At 36.0% G+C, this 25,009-nt stretch overlaps 1 protein-coding gene across 5 annotated transcripts in view; it reads right to left on the reverse strand.

The window, feature by feature from the left end:
- Nucleotides 1-25,009, reverse strand: part of SNTG1 (syntrophin gamma 1) — a 315,782-nt gene that overhangs the window by 197,844 nt on the left and 92,929 nt on the right. The window lies entirely within an intron of this gene.

Below are 25,009 nucleotides of genomic sequence, written 5' to 3' on the forward strand. Positions count from 1 at the left end.
TAGCCAGCTCACTGACAGACAAATCTATTTGGTTTATCTGAACAGTCAACATGAATGGGATTGTGCCTGCAAGTCCTGCCTTTACTTAATTGCTGATTTTTTCTGGCACTAATATATGTGTTGCTGGGACCACATTGTTTTATGAACCTGTTTCAGAAGCACAACTAATATACCTGACAAGTCACTTATAAGCTCTTATCATCTCCTGTAAAGTCATTCATTTTGACATGAATTCTCCTGAATAGTACTCCAGCTTGCACATGCTGGGTACATTCTGCTATCAGTTACAAGCTCTCGAGAAGTCACACAAGCCACTAAGCTTCCTACTACTTCTTTCAAATGGCTCAGCTTTCCAACACATTACCTCGGCTTGCACTTGCCACAGCATGTACAGCTCCATGTGTGACTGCTTTATTTACTTTATATTTTGTTAGGCTCTGAATTTGAGCTCAGTATTTCTTTCCAGATCAGATCTTCATTTTAATATTCCTTCGTCCCCTGAGTTTTGCCAGAGAGACTGGCATCAAAGATTGCTGCTGGAAGCCACTTGAACATGAAGTGCCCTGGCCCAGAGAGTGGGGTGAGTTTAACTCTGGTCATGAGAAATGAAAAACATCAGAACTGAAGAAAAAATTTCTTAGGGATTTAGAGAAAGACCAGAAGAATGTTGCACGTGTAAGAAGAAATGGTAAACACCACTTTTAAGGTATTTAATCAGAGATGTAGAAGAATATGATTGGCAAAGCCTTTGATTGCTTCTTTACAGCTGAGCAATGTCCACTGTTGTCCAGCCTATATATTACAGAATTCCATGTAATTTTATTATAGTTATAATTTAGTATAAAGACTTTCTTTTTTCCTAGTATTTAACAACTATGGTTTCCTTGTGACACATTAATTAACAGCAACCAAGCAACTTAGGTATTAAAGCACAGCTTAAAATGTTTGCTTTTTCAGTAGTATTTGGCATGGCACCAGTACAAGAATGGTAGAGAACTGAGCAGATTACAGAAGGTACATCAAAAGCTGTATTTACTTGTAGGATTGCTCTCCAGACATAGCAATCACAATGGGTAAAGACAGATTTAACCTGTGAACTATTAAAGGTAAACAGTCCAAGAAACTAGAGATTGCCAAAACAGCATCCAACATTAACAGCTCATCTTGTACAATGCAAATGTGAAGCTGCATTTTCTTCCATGTTCAGTGCATTTAGGACTTCTTCAGTGTACAATAAAACTGCAATATCTAGAAGAGTAATTTTACATGTGTTCTCCTTAGTAAAGATTTTTGACCACACAGTCATATTTTTTTCACCAAACTTTCCTTGTAGCACATAAAATGAACTTTAAGAGATCTTTGTCTCCTGCTAAAACTTTTCACAATCTACCTTTACCTACCTTCCAAAAACGTTGTGGCATTCATTCACAGTGGAATTCCAACACTTGCAGATGTGTCCACACGTCTGAGACACCTTAGACCATTTTTCAGGTAATACTCACAGAATCACAGTATCACAGCACTTTTATGGTTGGAAGGCACCTCTGAAGATCATCTAGTTCAATCCCCCTGCCAAGGCAGGGTCACTCAGAGCAGGTTACACAGGAACTTGTCCAGGTGGGTTTTGAACATCTCCATGACCTGCTTGGACATCCTGTACTCTGCCACCCTCAATGTAAAGATGTTCTTCCTCATGCTGAGGTCAAACTTCTTGTGTTTTAGTTTATGACCATTGTTCCTCATTCTGTTGCTGGGTGCCACCAAAAAGGAGCTGGCACCATCCCCTTGGCACCTGCTTTTCTATGCATTAATGAAATCCCCTCAAAGTTTTCCAGACTGAACAGGCCCAGTTCACACAGTGTCTCATCATAAGAAAGATTCTCCTGTCCCTGCATCATCCTTGTGACTCTCCACTGAACCCTCTCCTTATCTTTCTTGTACTGAGGATCCCAGAACTGGACACAGCAGGGCTGAAGGAGCAGATCACCTCCCTTAACCTGCTGGCCACACTCTTTCCAATGCACCCCATGATACCACTGGCCCTCCAGGCCACAAGTTTTCAAAAAAGGTACTTGTGCACTAAAGTAGCTTTCTCATGCACGACTACCTCAGGCTAGCTCCCCTCTGGATGCCTCAAGCATCTTAAGATTCACTCTGCTAAATGGGCACATAACCATTATGCATCAAAACACTTTTATACAACTTTTGCAGCAGGACTGTAGATGAGAAAACTAAAGCTGAAAGCTAAAATATATTTTTTTTTCTGCTTTTTTTCTTTGCTTTTAACACAATTAAAGTTATGTGAAAGTCTGAGATACAACTGCAGAGAGGCCAGACCACTGTAACAACAAGGGATTAATTGTAAAGAATGACTAGCAGTCCTGAGTAAAGAGAAAAGCAGTTCATTAGATACTTTTCTATAAACTCAATGATATGAAGAATTTGGGACTTAAATACTATCTGGGTTATGTTTGAAATGTGGTTGAGATAACCAAGACCATTAAGTATTCAAAATAACGAACGATAACTTAATTTTGTAGAAACAGAAGTGATTAAACTGAAGGAACTCTGAATTTTGTATTGGCCCAAAATGTGGATTTTTTTTGTAACAGTGTAAATGTAGTGTTTTTAATTTCTCATTAAAATGGTTCTCAAATAAACAAGCATTCTGCTGCTGCACTGAGAATTCAAACATGTACTATCGGACTCATTAAAATTTTCTTACCAGATATGAGAAGCTTAGGTCCTGTACTCTCATTCCACTATACTTTATCATTAAATAATCTCAGTCTGATTGTGAAACCAACTACAGAGCTTTTAATTTATTAAAACAAATTTTAAAATCAAACTACTAATCAGTGAAAAGAAAATTGGATTTTTGGAATCTATAGTTTAAATAACCAAAAACTATACTATTAAAGGCAGTGCAAACATTTCCCTCACAACATATTGCATAATAATATTAAAACACGCAGATCTAATTTGTGAATGTTGTAGCTTTACACATACACATAGAAGATACTTGAATTTGCTCAGATGCTTTGATTTGAATATAATATTGCTGCTTCCATTTGGCTTATTTCTAATGTCTTTCCTAAGGCAAATCATCCAGTGCAAGAGAGATTTCTTCATTCACTAGTATCTTTCTGGATGAATAGCTCCACTGATGAAGGGTACGAACTCTATTCCTAGATAAGGATTTTAAGGTCCTTTAAAGAGGAGAAACAAAAGGTAGTGCATTTGTTTCTTACTGAAAAACAGAATATGAAACATAGAACTCCAAGTCATTACAGACATGACCTAGATGCTTGTATTTTTAAATGCATAGAAAGATTTTGTCAGGCACCAAATTCCTTCCTAACTGCCTAAGCATTCAAGTTTTCATAAAAGAGGCTTACGCACTAAATTATCTTTCGCACACATGACTATCCCAGGGTAGATCCTCTTCATTCACCTTAAGCTCAGTCTGTTAGATGGCCACATAAATGTGTCAAAGCTCTTATAAAACTTTTGCATCAGGTCTGTGAAATGCAGGTGGGGAAAGCTACAGCTGAGAGATCCAAAAAATCTCTATAAAGAAAACTTTTTCTTCATAAAGTAGTCAAAGTTACATGAAAGTTTGGGATAAAATTGCAGGGAGGCCAGACCACTGCATCTTGTTTGACTTTTTTTTCAGTACCTACCAACACAGTTCTACGAGAAAGATAAAGAACTGAAGTAAAACCAGAGTGAGAATGTCTACAATTCCCAAATTCTTTTTGATATACAGGATAGGTCTAAAATCTAAAGAAGCTTTAAAAAAACATGATCACTTAGAGAGAAAAAATAAAAAACAAGGTTTATTTTTTTTAAGTCACCAGGATTTTATTTGCCATGGAGATCTTGCAAGTGATGCTAGAAGACAATGCTTTAGAGAATCCTTGGCATTCATCTATGACCAGTTCCAGACTCTGCATTTCTGCTACATGCAATAGAAAGGTTTGCACCATTTTATGACTCATGGACTCAAGAGGTCCTTTTCCGTGGTACAACCACTGAAAGTCATAACAACAAAATCCAGAGTTTACTTTGGGGATGAGAGAGCTCCATCTCTATTTATTTTACAACAGCATATTGAAGCTGTGATCTTTCCAGGAGTGTATATCACCTAGACAATGGACATAAGAACTTCGTGTGACCACTGGTTGCCACAAGAACTGCCAGCATTAGAGAAGCATGAGCCAAATATTATAGCATCCAGCATTTTAATCACTGAGAAACTTGTTGGCAAATGCTGCTCCAATAACACTAATTGGATAAAGTAGGTGCACAGCTAATTAAGCTGTACTGATTCTTACTTTTATATGTCCTAAATACATATTTTTACTAGATTCCATTCTGCTTGATAGGAGGCTGTTGAAGTTAATCACACAGGATAAGTTTAGCCATCTGCAATGAAGCTCCAAAGAAGTATCAGGAAATCTTCATTTTGGTTTTCATTAAGCTGTGGTAGAGAATTTGGCCTGAAGCCAGTCTTCTGTTACAGCTTTAAATTTGGCCCACAATCAACATCTGCAATCAAAACTTGCATTGCTTTTACAATACAATATTTAATAATTTAGTATTAAATTAAGCTATGAATTACTTGACAGATTTGGCCACATAAAATGAAAACTGAGGTTTTTTTGAACAGCCAAAAAGACAATAGAAAAAAACATGCACTACCTGGATATGACATAGTTCATTGTACTTTTCACATGCACAGCTATTAATAACGAAAATAATTAAGAGGGAAGGGACATTCCAATCAAAACTATTATACAGCCAGTGTTTATACAGATTATGCCCATGTGTGGAATAAAAAATATTTTTGAGGAGGCATAGAAGACTGAAAAAAAATGCTATGCTAGGAATGCTCTGGTAAGCTCAAACCAGCATAGAGCACTCCTCTCTCAGCTATTTTAGCAGGAATAGGACATAAAGTAAATAAAAAATTTTGCTCTGAAGTTTCTAAATATCTGAAATCCCTAAGAAATGCTGTTACTATTGACCATAGTTAGGCAGATTTAATTTTTTGCAAATTCAGCCTAATTATAGACCTGGAAAGCATGTTCAACCTACTCCCATTTCCCTTAAGATACGTCATTCTTTTCATTATGTTTGTGCCCACACTACTACAATCAAAAATGAAAATGTGTCAGTCTGTTTTTAATGACCAAGACTTCCCAGAGATGCCAATAAACATTATTTAAATACCATACATAGAGACAGGTAAAGAAACGTGTTAAATTACCCTATTTTATAATTTCCTTCCTTCCTTCCTTCCTTCCTTCCTTCCTTCCTTCCTTCCTTCCTTCCTTCCTTCCTTCCTTTCCTTCCTTCCTTCCTTCCTTCCTTCCTTCCTTCCTTCCTTCCTTCCTTCCTTCCTTCCTTCCTTCCTTCCTTCCTTCCTTCCTTCCTTCCTTCCTTCCTTCCTTCCTTCCTTCCTTCCTTCCTTCCTTCCTTCCTTCCTTCCTTCCTTCCTTCCTTCCTTCCTTCCTTCCTTCCTTCCTTCCTTCCTTCCTTCCTTCCTCACTTCCTTCCTCACTTCCTTCCTTCCTCACTTCCTTCCTTCCTCACTTCCTTGCCTTCCTGCCTTCCATCCATCCTGTACCCATTCTAACATCATCCTTGTGAACAATACTTTATTTTCTTTCTTGTATGGGATACTGAGAGTGTTGCACAGAAACCTAGAAATGTAATATATCTAGTATTTCTTTTACAAACAGAGTAGCACATATAGTTTTGCTATACCAATTAAGTATAACAGCTTGTTAACACAATGTTTTCACATAGGAAAAACTTTATAATCTAGCAGAAGATGTGGACTTACAATTTCTTAATGAATGGACTTGGAGTTTCTTTTAAATGGTGAATACAGAATGAACCTGCTGGTGGGAAAAGAATGCTGTGTTTCTCTGTTATTGCTTCAGTCTAGAACTGTTACAGCAGCTGCATTTGTGAAAGGCTTACAGCTGCATTAGAGCTCAAAACTGTATGATTAAAAGCCCAGCATTTAAGTTTTCACACAAAGCTGATAATCATAAGGATTTAGGCCTAGCAGCTTTAAAAAAAACAAACTAATCTTCCACAGCCTGTGTACTGTTCTGGTCAATGTTTTTACATATGAGCATTTTAAGTAAATAACCTGATGTACAAATAATGCATAGACACAATAATTGTTTAAGTTGGTGATTTTTAAAAGGTTTTTTCCTGCTTAGTTTAGCTGGATTCCTTCTCCCCTTATTTTACTAACCCCTCTCTGAAAAAGAGTATTGTACTGCTTGATTTTTAACAGAAAGCTTAACAAACATAATTTGGAAATATCTGAGATTAACTTGATACTACTGCTTGATTTTTTTCCTTTAAATTTAATTCGATTATACTGGAACAACCATGAAAATCAATCCTATCAAAAAAAAAAAAACAACCTGAGCAATAAAAATCATTAGAAAATATATCTCCCACTTATCTTCCTCCTAATTTATTATGTATTCAGAAAACATTAAAAATGTATTTTCATATGCATATTTTAAAGAAGTGTTCATTTAAGAGTTTTACCCAGATAGATTCTTTTCTCTTAACTTTACAACACCTGTGAATTAACCAAATTTAATGAAAATCTGAACTCATCAGTAGCTACTTCTTGGCATGTTTTTATTTCACAGATAGTAGTACATCTTTCTCTACCACCCTACATTCAGATATTGAGATATTGTCTGGCTTTTAATTACAGACTGAACAATAAAAAAAATAAAAAACAGCGTGTCCTCAAGGCTAAAGTGTCATTTTAGATTGAATTATCTATCTGGCATTTAATTTTCACTTTTGACACAAGTCACAGCTTTTGTCAGAAAGAATTTTTGTTTGGATGCTAGCTTTTTATACATCATGAGAGAAAGCTGTCTGACGCATTCCCTTAACCCAAAAACATAGTCAGAAGCATTCTCATTGTGAGATGACTCAAGAAATCAGCTCTTTAGAATGCATGAAGATCACACCAGAGGTTTCAGAAGTCTTTTTTTAAGCTCCTTTCTTCCTAAATAATCGTCATTTCTACAGATCTCTATTGCTGGATACATGGGAGGCTGCCATGATAAATCACTATAACGTTCCTAAAAATTACCCTTATAAGACACTTCAGAATAAACGAAAACAAAACAAATTTGCAGTAGGTGTGCACAAGAAGGTTCATTCTTGCTGCACATGCACATTACTTACAGATATTCTCCAACAAAGACAAGTATTTTGCAATTTGCAGTACATTTTGAAACAAGGGACTTTTAAAAAAATATATTGAAGAGCAACACAGAACATTAGCTGCTTTCTGCTACTGTTTAGTGAAGATTCAGCCCTAAGCGTGTTTAAAAGAGAAAACTGAATCCATAGGATGACAGGATGCCCTAGAGGATGCCTGAAGCTTGAGCACATTTAATCTCATAGTGCAGTGTTGTGTCACTCTAGGAAGCAGCCCAATAAACTCTTGCCTTGTTAACCATAGGATGTTTCTCCAAGAGTGTATGAGATAAAATATCACAGGCATATCTCCTCCACAGTGGAGTCAGTGCTGCAGACACAGAGACTTTACAGGGTCTGCAGTAATTGGACAACAGATAATGGTTTTAAAGGAGTGTAGATTTAGATTACATATAAAGAAGGAATTCTGTACTGTGACAGTGGTGAGACACTGGAACAGGTTTCCCAGAGAAGCTGAGGATGTCCCATCTCTGGAAGTGTTCAAAGCCAGGCTGGATGGGGCTTTGAGCAAACTGATGTCACTGACCATGGCAGGGGGTTGGAGCTACATGAACTTTAAAGATCTCTTTCAACCCAGACCATTCTGTAGTTCTATGATGCTATGCTTCAGATTGCATTAAGGAATAATATGGACTCCACCTTTAAACTTGACCTTTTTTGTTTCTGCCCAAGGCTTCCACAACATCTACTGAATGGCTAAATGTAGAATGGGATTTAACATGGACTAATGCTTGAATTTAAAATACAAAATATAAATCCACTATAAGATATAAAAATAAAGACATATAAAAAACAAATAGATAATCACTGTGACTTGTCTTTTTTCATACTGACGTCTAAAGGAAACTTACAGGACACATGCCAAATTTAGATCCTAACCACTGAGTCTACTTTACTTTCAGCAAGGAGACCTAAACCACTTCATTTCCCCTCCTGCCTTTTTAAGTTACTAACATTACATTATCAAAGCCTTTGGCATTTTCAAGGGATAGATCTTCCTAATGCTAATGGACCACCAAAAATTTAATCAAATTTTCCAAAACTGAGAGCTGGGAAGCTCAAGTTGGAAGCCAGTCCTGATACAGTGCCTCAAAAGAATCTTTAGGCTTTTCATGATGGGCTTGCTGATAGTCTTCCAAAAGCTTCTGAGATGGAAAACTCTGATAAATACTTTTTCCTGAATGTTTATTTACATTGTTTATGCAGAGCTGAGCTATTCTGTTTCAAACTCTGAATAAATAGATCTTTTTCCAATTACTTTGACTTGAATTGGCTTCAGATGACTTAGGGGGTTAATAGAAATTATACTGTTTAGCATTTATTATCATCATCATCATCATTAGCAATGCACTCTCCAGAGAATAGATGTGGTTTACTTCAGTCCTGTATACATTTAAGAAATAATGTTTTGATAACCCAAACCCCAGTAATTTAGTGAAAATAATGCAGTTGCCACTGATCAATAGATCTTAAATGGAGACAGGAAATTCTTCCTACAATAGAGACTAAACGTGAAGAAACAATTATTTCACATATATGATTGAGACACTAAGTGAATAGTGAAACAATAATAGATATATGTGACTGAGACTCTAAGTGAAAATTATAAGAGATATAATAATGCTTTCTTAGTGATACTCAATAGCAGCTCATTACTAGTGCTGCTACACTAATTCCAAAAAAAACCCCTCTAATTATCCTACTAGAAAGAATCTAAACATTACTCAATACTACAAGGGAAACATACTCAAAAATACATAAAATCTTTATCATGTCTGCCAGGTCAGATCAGATGGTTACAGTATGCTGATGGGAGACAGTATGAAGTATATGAAGCACTTTTCTCACAGTTATCTAAGATATCATTTATCATTAAAATTGTAAATGTTACATTAGAGAGTATATGGTACAAATAGCCCACTGGCTTGTTAAAAATAATGAAAACTAGGTAAGAAAACAGAAGGAATCTTAATATTTAAGAAAGAGGAAAAAAAAAAAAAAAAAAAGGAATGGATGCAGACATGCACCTGAATCTCTACACAGGGTTTTCTTTTATTTTATGAATTCATGAGTATGTGTGAGCTCAAGTGTAGGGTATGAAAATAGTCACTCTACTCTCAGCAAGGGATCCATTGTTTTTTCTTACAAATAAAGGACAGGATAGCAAAATGGAGAATTTATGCTAAATCAGTATTGATGGACAAACATATAGGTTGTTTTTTATTTTAAACAGCTTAACAAAACTAGGAGAATTCTGTTATGATTTAAGAACCATTCCTCAAAAATGCAAAAATGTTGAAATGTTGGAGCTGAGAGTGCTTGTTTCGACACAGTGCAGTCTTTTGCCAGTGTTTGTGACACAACTTGTACTTACAAAGTTACATGCTTAGTCTTTGCAAGAAGAGTTCCTGAATAATTGGAAACAAAGTCAAATCCTCCATAACATCAGTGATGCTGCTAGCCTTTCTTATATATAGAAAACTTTAAATTCATCAGAATACATAACCAGTAATAAGCATCTTATTGGTGAAGTGCAATCCTTATTTTTTTTTTTGCTCTTACCTGCAAGGACTCAAACAGACTGATAAGGCAAACAGAAAGAAAATTCAAATTATCATGACTGAAACACAATTAAAAAACCCATCCAAACCCTCAAGTACATGTGTTGTTTCTTCAACTTCCTACACACACACACACACACACACACACAAAAAAAAAGAAAAATCAAAGCCAAACCTGTAAATTCTAGAATACATTTGAATTCTCATACTTAAAAATGTATTGACAGCTAAACAATTAAAAATCAACACTTTTAGGAGGTAAAAATAAAAGGTAATTAGATTTCAGGAATTCTCCATGAGCAAACCCCAAGTTCTCACTTATGTTTTAATACAAGAAAAGAAAGTTGTTCTGGCAAGAACCCATGCATAACAATAAATTCATACACTTCAAGCAGCAGACTATCTGATGATACATAATTAATCTTTGATTGATTACTTTAATTTAGATATTGCAATTATTTTCACAGAGACTGTCACAAGCAGAAGGAGTTACAAAAAATTTTTTCAGTATCGATTGCAACAATTCTATTTAAATCCAGCTTGGATTTATGCTCTTTCAACCTCTCCTTTATCCAACCCTGACTAGTTTGGTTTTATTTTATATTTCTTATGTCTGAATTTTTAGTCATGCTCTAAGTTAATTTCTGATTTCATTATTACAATTTGCTTTGTTATGGTACTCTCAAGTCTTGTTTGATCTTGCAGTATTTCCCAATCTGAGGCTCAAAGCAGATACTTGAATTTGGTCTCAGATACTATCTCAACACTTCTGCATCATGAAAGATTCCAACAGATCACTTTGAACAGATTTACAGGTACAAATTGTATCAATAACTGTATAAATGAGTGCTACATAGTACAATTTAAGTGTCCACCTACATAGTAATGAATAAATACAACATTTGCAGTAAAAAACTTCCCTAATTTTATAGATCTGAAAACAGTGGATTTATAATGTCTTTTTACAGATTTTATTCTACATTTTGGCTATGCTTTTTCAATGAATACGTTCATTTCATCAGCAACTACACATCATTACCCAAATCTAATTCAAAATGCTTGCCCTACCAGTATATGCTGCCAGACACATTTATTATGCCTTGCCTCACAAATGACACTCATTCATTCAGTCTCATCACCATTTCTGTATTTTCTCTATTAACTTGAGAAATTTTATGAAGCTTTTGAGAAGCACAGATTACTGCTTATCCTCTTGAAATCACTAGTTCTTTGCAGCACTTTCTGTTTTCAGTAAACCACTCAAAACTGTTGTGAATATTCTTTTTTCTTCCTGGAAGCTGGAATATTCAGGTCAGCTTTCTAGGATTTTTGAACAGCTAGTTCAAATAGCAGCAAAAGCTGCTCACCCTCAAAGGCTTGCATGCAAAGTCCTAACAATTGTGTAATACACTGAATTCAGATCTCAGGGTTTGCTGTGAGAGTCTGAGTCTGAGTGTAGGGAGAACAAAATGTTTAAAATTAAAGTGAATGGCATTGCACCAGACTAGTGACCAGACACTACTGGGGTCCTGCAGGGCTCCATCCTTGGCCCAGCTGTTTTCAACATCTTCATTAACCACATGCATGCAGGACTTGAAGGAATACTAAGGAAGTTTCCTGACAATGCTGAACTGTGAGGAGCTGTCAACACCATCAAGGGCAGAGAGACACTGCAGAGAAATTAAGGGCACTTAATACTCAACAAATTAAGGGCAAGTGCAGGATTCTGCACCTGGGCAACCCTGGTTGTCAGAGTAGACTGGGGAGGAAGATGCTGAAGAGCAGCGCTGCAGAAAGGCACCTGGGGGTCCTGGTTGGTGGCAAGTTGAAGATGAGTCAGCAGTGCCCTGGCAGCCAGGAGGGCCAAGCGTGTCCTGGGGGGCATCAGGCACAGCATGGCCAGCTGGGCAAAGGAGGGGATTGTCCCACACTGCTCATCTCGAGTGCTGGGGGCAGTTTTGGGTGCCACAATATAAAAAGACATTAAGCTCTAGGAGAGCATCCAGAGGAGGGCCGTGAGGACGGTAAAGGGTCTGGAAGGGGAAGTCACATGAGGAGAGGCTGAGGTCACTTGGTTTAGCCTGGAGAAGACTGAGGGGAGACCTCATTGCAATTTACAACTTCATTGAGAAAGGAAGAGGAGGGGCAGGTATCAATCTCTTCTTTCTCATAACTATTGACAGAACTTGAAGAAACGGCACTAAGCTAGTCAGGGGAAGTGACTAGTGAGCAGGGAAGTGGTCACAGCACTAGTCTGAGCTCAGGATGCATTTGGACAACACTCTCAGGCACATTGTGTCATGTTTGGCATTCCTGTGCAGGGCCAAGAGTTGGTCTTGATGATCCTGATGAGTCCCTTCTAACTCAGCTTATTTTATGGTTTATGATATTCACTATCCAGCATATATGAACACCTTTCTGTCCAGAAAGCTTGGTTTGTATTGTGATAAACCAAGAGTAGAAAAACACGCTAAAGATTGCCAATACCACTTCCAAACTTCCATTTGTTTTCCAACATTAAAATTAACTTATGTAGAAAGTGATAACTAGTGCACTGTTGTAACAGCTTTAAAAATTTTAAAGACAATGTGATTGGATAAAGAAATAAGACTCAAACTAATTAAGATATTGGGTTCAAAATAATTTCATCAATATAGTACACTCATACTAAATTTTCTCAGAAAACATACCTTTTTCTGCTAATTTAACTACTTGAATACAAAAAAATAGAACCAAAATACAATGTATTCACCAACTGTTCACAATCACTTTCTCCAACCATTAATGTATGGCAAGAGAATATCACAGATTGTGTATTTGTAATTGCTTATAATACAAGTATGAAAGCACTGCTTAATGAAACTTATAAAACCCACTGAGATGGTTGATTTCAGTGGGTCACAATTTGCTAATGCAGCTCATTTTCACTTCACTTTTCAAAAAAAGAATTGTTTTCTATAATTTTTACTTTAGTCCAAATTAATTTGGGGCAGACTGTGACATATGCTCCTTTTCACAAGTAAGCACTTCCTCCCTTGCAACTCTTGTAGAGATATAGACATATGGATCATGATAAAGCCAGTCATCTAGGTAATTTTTCAGAATCTTTCTTCTACCATTTTAGGAAAGAATATCTCAGATTTGCACATTAGCCACAGGAATCTTTAAATGACTTTTCAGAAGACACCAGATTCTCACAGCTTTTCTTGATTGTTTTATTTCAATTTTCAAATCAGAGTCTGTCTACTTAAGAACTGAAAAAGGTCTCCAACCTTTTCCACTCCAGAATGTAATTGTTCAAGCCATTCTATTTGCCTGCACCTCTCATTTTCTTATGCTTCTCATACTCTGCAGCTGTTGATAGCTCTCATTTTCCTCCTTCACTAGTTTTTACCAGTTCACTAAGCATAAATTCTGCAGCTTGCTAATCCTGGGATTCATTTTCCTCCAACTCACCATCTTTTTACAGTGCTGTATCTTTACTTGGTTCCTGCCTTGCAACCTGAATTTCTTCCAAGGCTGCTGCTTTATGAAATTTTTTAGGTTTGTGTATTCTTTTCAGTTGGGCAGCTGCTGGAGAATGGCAGCCATTGTCCTCCAAGCATTTTCTAGCTTACACACTCAAGGTTCTTTTGCTCAGTCCAGTCACCTCAGAAGCTTAGCATAAGCCCAAAAGCTGTGAGTTTTCAAGGAGATTTTAGGTGAAAATTTAGTACATATGAAGAGACTTCTCCTAAAGACGTAAGAGGCACATCAAAAGAAATGAACTAAGTGGGAAATGCAGACAATGAGAGGAGCATTAAGTATATAAAGTGGAACAAAGCATGAGACCCCAGAGGAACATGGAAGGACCAAGATGTCAATAGAATGATTTTCTGCTTAAATAGCTCAGAAAGGATTCTATAAGCTTTGCTTCAGGAAATTTTAACCCAAATGGCTTCAATAAATCCATTGATTCAAAGGAAACCATATTATCTTGTAATATATTTAGTCTGCAGTTTTCTCTATCAGTGTACATGGAAAGAATCAGTAACTAGGCATTGGCAGTAGTCTTTTCTCAAAGTAAAACTTATTGCCTCAGGATAGTTGTCATTTACTTGATTACCATAATCAACTGATACAAAACCCAAAACTTTTTTATTTTCTTCTTTATTTCTGCACACCAAAGGTCAACTTCTATTTTCACTCTTCTCTATATCCCACATGCCTACACAACACCAGCTACTTCAAAAGATACAATTCTTTCCAGACACAAAAGAAGTGTAAAGTCCAAGTACTCGGACTATTCCTTTCTAACCCATTAAGTTTAAAAAAAACAAAGAAAAAAAACCAATAAAAAATAAGCAAAACAAAACAAACAAGATTGCACCAATCAACCAACCAACCAAGAAACCCACAACAAATAAACAAAAACCCCATAAATAAAACACTGCATAGGTACAACATTAGGATTCATGCCTGACAAGCAGTTACTTACCAGACTAGTCCTTTTCATCCATCTGAGCTCAACTATCACGTGCAGGTTTCCAGTATATTGTTTTGATTTATTCTATTCATCTTTCCTAAGATTAAAGATGGATGGTATGGAAATAAGCATTACCCTCAGGTCTTCCCACACCAAGCCCTAGAGTGCAGCAATGGCTGCATTTTTATCTGATCACACACATCTTCCAGACCAACATGACTAAGGCTCATCTCAGCATAAAGACAAGGACCCACAGCACTGAGGACTGTAGTTTCTTATAGGCTACTTTTGAGATCCAGCAGCTCAGTCAAAGGATGAAAAAGTCATTGTGACTAAACTTGCAGTAAAACTTGAGAATTTCTCACAAAAATGAAACAGCTCTGGTTTTCCTAGTACAGAAAAAGATTTGTACAACCAAAATTATAGGCATGATATTTATTCCTCTGTCTTGGCCACTATGTCCTAACACTTTTATATATATCCATTTCTCACACTTTTTTTTCTTGACTTCAGAAGGGAGACAGACACAGATTGGAAGCCTTTGCTTTATGAGATGCATTACAGCAGGGCAGAAACATAATGGACATAGAGGGCTTTATGTTTTCACTTCCTACAAAGCACTTTTTTTTTTTCAAGGCAAGAGTTACCAACATTCTTCCCCATTTTATTCAACTAACATAAGGCTTCCTGAAGTGAAATATATAAAAACTTCCAACAGTATAGAAGAAAAATGTAATCTTCCTTTGTTATCAATAATAATAATAGTATGCTTATTTTAGACTTTAACCATACACTTGTTTCCTTAATGAAACTGTTCAGTTTTTGAATGCTCACATTTCAGCCTTTGGCTTTTTCAGTATTCTCCATGAGATATGTCTGTTCACTTCCCACAGCTTTTCCTTTCACTCAAAATGTACTGCTTTAATCTGACACATTTGCCTTGCAACTAATCTTCCTAAGTTTTGCTTCTCTGCTATAATTATGGCTTCCATCCCCCTTCTCTCTTCTAACCATTAATTTTAATTAATTAATCAGAATCTTGAATTGAAAAATAGAGTAGTCTCAGCATTGTAGGATATTTGAGAGGGAAATGAGAATTTTTGAGTTGCTCCATAGTCATCTGCTGCCCTTTTAGGGCGTTTTTAAATTAACAGCATGGTTTATAGTATCTCTCCTTAAAAAACTGCCTCTATCATAACCTTAGATAATCAAAAATAAAACATAAACCCTACTATTAAATACACAGTAAAGATCAATAGAAATTAAGACCAGTCCTGTAGTCACTGTGGGTGAAAATTTGCAAGGCTGGAAGGAAATCCAACAAACCTTCTCCTCCACTGGAAAAACAGTAATTTGCTGATATAGATAATTGGAAACTACCAATTAAGTATATTGAGTATTGAGCACTGAGAATAGAAAAACTCTACAATGTTTAACATTTAGCAAATAGAACTTTGTACTGATAGTGGAATAGTCAAGTATTTTACATGTTTCCCACATGTAAAAAATATGTGTGTTTAAAAGATATGCTTTTGAACTTAAACTGCATTTTCTGTATCAGATGCACTTAATAAGGCACACTGGCAGTATTTTACGACTATTTGATTTTTCCACATCTGAACTTACATTTTCCACATCTGAATCTTTTTTTTTCTCCATAATTGATATTCCTTTATATAAAACTTAATTACAAAGGTTAAAAAATGCCTTAATATTATACTAGACACTACACAGTATTATGCCACTTATATAAAAATGCTTGAACAAAAAAGGAATCAAATTAATGTCAATTTAAAAACGTAATTGAACAATGTATGACTGGGGCATGACTGATCAAACTATAACTCTCATGAAGACTGAAGGAAGAAAAGTGACATCTAAGAACACACCATGATTTGACCTGGAATTTAATATAGTGTGTGAGATATCAGAAAGGGAAGACAGCTCCTACTACAATGGGTGGTCGTGTAAAAATTGTCCTTAAGGAATGCTAACAGAACTGAAAATATGTATGGCATGTGTTTTCTATTACTGTTTAAAACTACCTCAGGTCATAAGGATTATAAACTTTAAAATTAAATTTCCAGAAAACAATTACAAAGAGGACAAAAGAGGAAATGAACAGCAGAAAAACTGTAGCTTCTGGAAGGCTGACGGTCTTAAGACTGGCCTAACACGGAAAAGATACCAAGGTGCCTGTCTGTAATGATGGGAAATAAAAGAAAAATACTGTCCTGGAAAAATAAAAAAAAAGATAGTGTGCAATGTTATGCTGGAAAGAAAGACTCAAGAGACCTCCATTTCTTTCAATTAATCCTTCAGCTCACAGATATAATTTCAGGTTTCCTGGACAGAATCTCAGTCAACAGACTCCTGCTAATAGCCAAACCTCTTTCAGATACAGGGGAAGCAGTACTACAGATACAACAGAGATTCAAAATTTAGCACACTGTCTACAGCCCTAATTAACTGCAAAAGTTGGATAATGTCCAGAGCTGCAGTCCTTAGCTTAAAAGTCTGCCTATAACAGAAGGATCTGTATTAAATCCAAGTTAACCCAGAATACAATTATAATTCAGAGCACTTGCACTCATTTTAACACAGAGAATACAGCAGACAGAAAATGTAGTAGGTCTTTTTGGATATCCCTTGTTTTTTTTTTCCAATGAAATTTCAGCTATAAAAAATGTCAGTCTTTCTAAGAGTGAAACTGAGAAAATTATTTTCCTCATGCTAAAAGCACGTTCTTAGAAATCGAGATAATGTATTATAACATCCAGGAACACAGGGAACCAATCAGTAAATTGGGTTTTACATCAGAACCATAAATAAAAATGCTTTTTTTCTTTAGGCATTTACACAGGAAATGGGCATGCCTTAATTTTAGCAGAAATACACAGCACACAGATTTGCAAGACTTAGAATGATAGAATCATGGAATTGTTTGGGCTGGAAAAGGCCTCTGTCATCGAGTCCAAGCATAAACCCAGGACTGCCAAATCGACCACTAAACCCTGTCCCCAGGTGCCACATCTACATGGATTTTAAACACCTGCAGAGGTGGTGATTCACCCAGTTCCCTGGCCAGCAGGGACTGATGCAAATCAATCCAATGCTTGACAACCCTTTCCATGAATAAATTCTTCCTAATATCCAATCTAAACCTCCCCTAGCACAACTTGAGACCATTTTCTCTTGTTACCTGTTACCTGGGAGAAGAGACCACCCCTAACCTGGCTAGAGCCTCCTTTCAGGTACTTGTAGAGAGCAATAAGGTCAAATCTTAAGTCAGATCCAATGAGACACTTTAGTTTTCAACAGTTCATCATGAAATTAGAAGTTTTATCCACACAAATAAAGATCAGAAAATGCATTGATTTTGCACAGGTAATCTTAGTGTTGCCATTTCTTAACTTTTTAGGCCCTGGTTTTCTTATTAATATTTTAAATATATTTCTAGTTCCCATTATCTACATACATAACTATTCAGTGAAAAAAGGCAGATATTATAAAACTTGGTAATATCCATAATTCAGAGAAAGAAATCATCTGTCCAAAATAAACCTCCCAAATAAAAGTTGTCAAAAAAATTGTTTGTGATCAGAATTTAAAAATTTAGAGTTGTGAAACACTGTCCCAAAAGTCAGAAATTAATTGCTTCAAAATTCAATCAAAGTACATAAATATTTACAACAGGGAAAAATCCATCTTTAGAGAAAATTGTGGGTGTATTAAACATAAAGATTTCTTATTCTTGTGGATTTTCTGCTCCTTGGCAAAATATTTCTGTACACAAGATGCATCCAATAGCTACTACTGTCATTCCATTGTCATTTAATTACTTTATCCATAAAGATCTTTCATCGTGCATACACAAGATTATCGGTTTCTTTTACAGCCCATTAGTGTACCCCAGATACTTTTGGTGAAACTAGATTAATTCAAAGGACAGCTTGTCAGCTGGGTAAGCAACTCACGCAGAGCCCAGACCTTAGCTGCACACCAATACGCTGGTTTTCTGTAACTTCAGGAGTCCGTGATTATGATTCTCAACAGATTCAATCAGAAGGGGTTCTGAAGAGGTTTTCATTTCAATTATTCATGCCTCATTATCATACCTTTAGTGAAGCAGAAAGTACATTACAAGGTGAGTCAAAAACAGTGAGATGAAAAGCATAAAGTGTAAGTATCTTAGTAGGATTTCTAAATTTGTCTGAAATAATATTAGTTCATAGTAATATTAACTACCTTTTATACAACACTGCATTTTTACATGGCCCTTTACAATCAGCTCTCAGAGCACCTTTCACAGGAGGGCATACAGCTTCAGTAAAGATAGCATGAGTTTCTTACTGGGAAGACAAGTTAGATGGTATTCTGTGATTCAGTGGGACTGAAGGAGACTTGTTTTTCTGAGGCTGAAGTTAGGTGCTCAGAAAACAGGAAAGCCCATAGTGGAGAAGAAATGGGGCACTGTTATGAAAGACAGAATTGATAGAGACCAAATCTTAGGCTAACTGGGAGCTAAACAACTGTGAAGAACCATATAATTAGAAGATATTTGGAGCATGACGCTGAGGTTCACAGATCAGAAACTACAGCAAGGTTTGGAAGGGATAGAAAAGAAACTGAAGGTAAAAGATGGAATACAAAAGGATTTAAAGAGAGAACTGATGTGGTTAGAAGAATATAACTCAATAACAGTATTTTTGTTAGACTGGTACACTGAAAGGCAGAATGGGTAGATGAGCAGAGAGGAAAGAGGGGATGAATAGATATGAAGAGACTAACTGAATAAAAAAAATAAAACAAAAAACAAAAGAGGAGGAATACAACCAAGAAAGGAACGTAAAACTGATAACTCAGAAAGGGAGCAAGCGGGTGAGCAATGAGAGTCATGCACTACAACAGAGATACCTGAGACAGCAGAAAAGGAATAAGGAAATAACAAAAAAATCAATGTTTAACAAGAAGAATGCATTTTAAAGAGGAAAATACAGGAAAGCCTGATTGCAGATATCTCAGAACATGGCTGACGGAGAAATCCTTCATTTACACACACGCAAAAAAACCAAAACAAAACACAAAGGCAAAGAGAAAGAATGAACTTACTATGTTAACAGAAAAAGGGGAAAAAAAATTCCTTTGCCTAATTTTTATAATTAGGTGAAAACCATGGATAATATGCTTATGGGAAAAAAAGAAAAATGAAAGGATATATGAAATTTAAATACCTAATATATCAAAGGGATAAAAAGTGCAAAGTGAAGAAAGGAAAGAGCAAGAGAGGAAGTGAGGAAAAAAATATAGATTAAGGGATCATGAAGATGAAAATTATGGGTAACAGTAAAGAGATTAAAGTAAAGGCTAGGAGAGGTAATAAAAGGCAGAGAAGGAGGAAAGAATCTTTCTGGGTATCAAATTTAAACTGTAAAATTTTAAAAGATTATTAATCACATTTATATCATGAAACCATTGATGGATGAGGCCTTGAGGAACCTGGTGTAGAGAAGGTGTCCCTCCCCATGGGAGAGGGCCTGGAATTAGATGGTCATTAAAGATCCATTTCAACCCAAACCATTCCTTTGTACTATGACTCTACTCCTAAACTCTGAGACACCACTAACAAACCCAATCTATCAGTAAATCGGTGTGCTGTTGAATAACAGCCAAATACTAATTAAATGGAAGAGTAAAGACATAATAGCAGAATATGCATTGAAAGAAGAACTAAAAGTAAGTGCTGCAGAGGCCCTTCCTCTGCTGCACAAAGGAAAATAATTGAAAACTCAATATATGTTTGAAAAATGTGAACTGCACAAGCTAAGCACAACAGCAAACACCTACCTGTAACCTCTGCTAGATACATTTTAGAATATCTTCAAAAGACTTAAGCAAAGGTCTGCTGGTTTCTGAATTCTTCTCCAGAACAAATGACTGACCTGAAGTACCCACACACAACAGATACTTGAAAAAATGGTAATATTGGTAATATTAAGGAACCTTTTAATCCTATGGATTCTCAGTAATTTCAAACACATTCAGATGTCAGTTGGATAGGAGTCATGATGAATCAAAACATGGCATAGCTCCCTCCCTAAGATGAATATAGTATTATGCTAAAACAGAGATAGATAGATTAGATAGATAGATAGATAGATAGATAGATAGATAGATAGATAGATAGATAGACAGATGATAGATAGAATAAATAGGGCACTTCTACTAATAAGAATGAGCATAAGGACTTCAGAGAAAAATTAAAGGTGTTTGAAGAGCTTGTCTGCATGACAGAAAACTGTTCTTCCCACGGTCACAGCAACAGCAACAATGCAAAGTGCTGCAGTTTTCTATCAAAGGAAAATTTTCTAATTAATTATTTTAATTGGTGTCATAGTAAAAGCAGTGTTGGAAAAGTACTAATAAATCATAATACATATTAAATAAATATTTACTATTATTATTAAAATTAATAATCATAATACATATAAAATTAAAATAATGATACATATTAAATAATAAATATTAAATAAATCACTATACAAAACCGTCAATAAAATAAATCAAACCATTAGAATGGGTGTACATGGGACAAAATATATCTGTGTCAATTTAAAATTACTTATGTAAATTCTCAGGTGTAGAATTTTGCTCAAAAATTGTAGGAAAAAAGTCACAAATTTTCAAAAATCAGTGATTTTTTAAAATTCTTCAGGTGGGATATTCATCAATTTGCAGAGTCAAGCAACTTCGGCACAAAATTTTCAAAATATGCTTTTGACCCTGTGAACAAAACTCAGTTAATAGTTGTTAAGTCATATTCATGGAATTTTTCATTCAAAATACTCCATTGTGTACATTGACACTATCTTTATGGTAAAAAAAAAAGAACAAAACAAATGGCTAAATAAGTCCTCCAGAGCAGCCATAAGAGATTTCTTTATTAGGAAGTGAAATGTTAGTGTACTTTCTTAATTAGCACTGACAGTTTAGGAAGAACAAATATAGTATCCAATTTACTTATGTGTTCATACATCTACTCAAAATAGTTCTGTTCAGTTCCAACAGTGTAATGGTGGATATATTTACCACATAAAATTATTTAGAGCAGTGGAATTCAAAAAGTAGGGCAAAATGCTTTTCATGTTCCCACAAAGTAATTGCAAGACAACTGAAAAACAAAGTGAACTTCTTGTTCCTCTATCATAACAACTTATTCTGAATTGGGCAGTAATCCTCAGTTAAAAGTACAACAGCACTTCAAGGTCCATGGATCTTTATAACTCTTTTAACTACAAGACATGAAACTAATTTCACATGTGTGAATCTCAATATAGTTTACACAGTCTTGAAAATAAGCATTCAAAAAATGTTACGGAAGGGAAGGGAAGGGAAGGGAAGGGAAGGGAAGGGAAGGGAAGGGAAGGGAAGGGAAGGGAAGGGAAGGGAAGGGAAGGGAAGGGAAGGGAAGGGAAGGGAAGGGAAGGGAAGGGAAGGGAAGGGAAGGGAAGGGAAGGGAAGGGAAGGGAAGGGAAGGGAAGGGAAGGGAAGGGAAGGGAAGGGAAGGGAAGGGAAGGGAAGGGAAGGGAAGGGAAGGGAAGGGAAGGGAAGGGAAGGGAAGGGAAGGGAAGGGAAGGGAAGGGAAGGGAAGGGAAGGGAAGGGAAGGGAAGGGAAGGGAAGGGAAGGGAAGGGAAGGGAAGGGAAGGGAAGGGAAGGGAAGGGAAGGGAAGGGAAGGGAAGGGAAGGGAAGGGAAGGGAAGGGAAGGGAAGGGAAGGGAAGGGAAGGGAAGGGAAGGGAAGGGAAGGGAAGGGAAGGGAAGGGAAGGGAAGGGAAGGGAAGGGAAGGGAAGGGAAGGGAAGGGAAGGGAAGGGAAGGGAAGGGAAGGGAAGGGAAGGGAAGGGAAGGGAAGGACCACACTTGAGAAGCTTTATGTTTCTCATTAAAATAAATTCCCCCAAATCTTTCTAGAATACTAGAAATTATCCTCTCTAATTGGATGTTCAACAGTTCATGGCTCTAATGGTCTCATGGTTTAACATGGTTTGTTTATTATAAGTAAGTAAATGGTGAAAACTACATTAATGTTTAAACTCTTCATTTCTTATAAACTAAAGTAATTAAACCTTGACAGAGCTCCTGATGTGCTTAAATTTGAGGTTCAGTGTATTAATGTTTTTCTCAATAAATCATTTGAGTTTTATACCACTTGTATCATTTTAGTATAAATGCAGAACCCATCTGTTTGGCTAAGCTTCTAAGGACTAATAAGCTCCACTGCATGTCTCTTGTGTTATTAATACTTACATTAAATCAAATTTTACTTATTAGAAGTACCCTGTTTCCTGCTTCTAAGGACTTTTAAGGACTTTTATCTAAACATTTGTCTTTGTGTACAATAGAAAACTAACAGAGAAGGAAAGGTGTATATCCCACATCTGTTACATACCAGGTGGTTTTACAAATTTCATCTTCAAAGATTTTTTTTCCTCTCCTGTATCACTTATATCTACGTCTATATCTACCTACCCAGTTTGGACTGGGTCTTTCAGTTCTGAGAGAATATATGCCTATTTCACAGAAAGGATAAAACAGCAGTGGCTTGCACCACAAATCAAGGCAGAACACAAAGGAATGTATAGTTACATGCTGCTCGTCCCTTACCAGCCAGAAACCTGTCCATGATGCAAACTTCATGATCCTAATTGTGTAAGGAAAGGAAAAGCATGATCATCTTGAAGACCTCAGGGAAAACATAATGCTCATTCACAACCTGTTTTCATCGAGAGTAGTCTTAGATGCAATTTATAGTACCATTAAGCAAATAATTAACAAATGCTTTGACCTGAAAAAGTTCTTCAAAGACAGCACCCTCAATAAAGTCTGAAACTGTTCATGCTAAAGAGTAATTCTGAGAGACAAAGAAGATATCCAAAATCTGAACTACTCTCAGGTTCTTGGGATCCAAGGATTCTTAAAATAAAAGAAAATCCTGAAGTTTTGTAACTAGTATAAATGTAAAATTATGTTACTCCTATTGTACTCCTTCTGGCCCTGTAAGATTTTGACATACACATATGAACCAATTGCTTTTTCAAGCATTTATCACTTCTATATGAGAAAGGCCAGGAGGAAAAAAAACAGGAATCCAGTTTTCACTGATTTGATTTCCTTATTCTGTTTCTTAATCTCTAAATGTTGTGAGCTTCAGCACACACAAGTGTGAAAAGCAAGAAAATACCAGGAAAAGTGAGGACTTCAGGTTGGTTGTTTGGGGTTTTTTTTGGTTTTGGGGTGGGGTTTTTGGTGGTTTTGTTTTTTGGTTTTTTTGTTTGTTTGTTTGTTTGTTTTTTACTTTAGAAATGCCTAGATAGCCAAGGCAGTTAAATAGTCAAAGAAACATTGTATTGTGAAAACATAAAGTGTGTTTGTTGGGTTCTGAAAGGAAATGCAGAAGAGGAAGAAGACATTTAGTAAATGCACATTACTGCAAGCAGTGTATAAACTAAAACTGTACTGAGGGATTAACCTATATCTGCCCTCTTGCCTTAATAGAACCACTATTAACAAAACTATTATACAAACACCTTCAATTAATAGGGAGTCCACTAAAGTAAATAATCTGCCGATAAAATACAGGAAAATGTTTTTTCCTTACTTTTAAAGGAAAACCTGTCACAAATGGTAAACAGATACAGCTGATAAAATTTAGCTTCAACCCCATGTTTCTGAGGATAATGCGAATTCTTAGTACACAATTAACTGCAGGTAGTTAAAAATATAGAAATTTTTTCTCTTTAATATTTGAAACTAATATTTATAAAATAGTATACTGCTTTCATGTTTCTGAAATGGCACTCAGGACATTGATTTTGTGCACACACAAGTCTCTCGTATTATCCACTGCATATTTTAGAAATAAACAAAATAACATCATGCTTAAAAGTCACCTCTGAGAAGGAAGGGAAGGGATACATTTAGACCTCCTTTACAGTATGGAACTCCACATCATATTTACATTAAAGCTAAAGTTTTCAGACAAAGCTTTGAATCAAATAACATAAAAAATTGCAGAATCAGTCACATACTTACTGGTTGATTTGGTGGAAGGTAGACCCAAAAAGGGCCAAATACCTCCCCACCAGCGCTATTGTATGAAACAAGCAGAAGCATTAAATACTGAAGTTTCATCTACAGAGGTTCTATAAGGTCTGTTCCCCACTCACAAATTACAAAATGAACAGCAGACAGCGAGATAAGGTTGCAAGCATTTATGCAAAATTTTGAACTTATTAGTGATGGAAAACAGTTGTTTTCAAAATCTGAGGTTATAAGTGTTTATGGTTTTCTGTTTTCTTATAACATGACACAGCCTACCATACACTCAAAAAATTGCTTCTTTCTATGCTAAACATTGTAATACCTATTGTTCTACAGGTGGTCCCCTAAAGCAGGAATACAGAATGAGTTTTAAATACAACTGTCAGTTCCCATGGGGAAATGGCTCAACATTTTTGTTGTCTGGATCTATTACTTAAAATTTCAATAAAAAGACAAGTGTTGGAAGGTCTCACCGGTTTACCTAAGCTCCTCTAGAACAGAAGACGATAGTTGTTCCAGATGTCACATAGACTGTCAATAGCCATTCTCAAGAAATGTCTTGAAAGTTCCTCTTCTGAATTCATCAGACCTCTCCCAGGCCTTTGCCT

Source organism: Cyanistes caeruleus, chromosome 1 (assembly GCF_971803275.1).
Source record: "Cyanistes caeruleus chromosome 1, bCyaCae1.hap1.1, whole genome shotgun sequence".
NCBI classification, from domain to species: Eukaryota; Metazoa; Chordata; class Aves; order Passeriformes; family Paridae; genus Cyanistes; species Cyanistes caeruleus.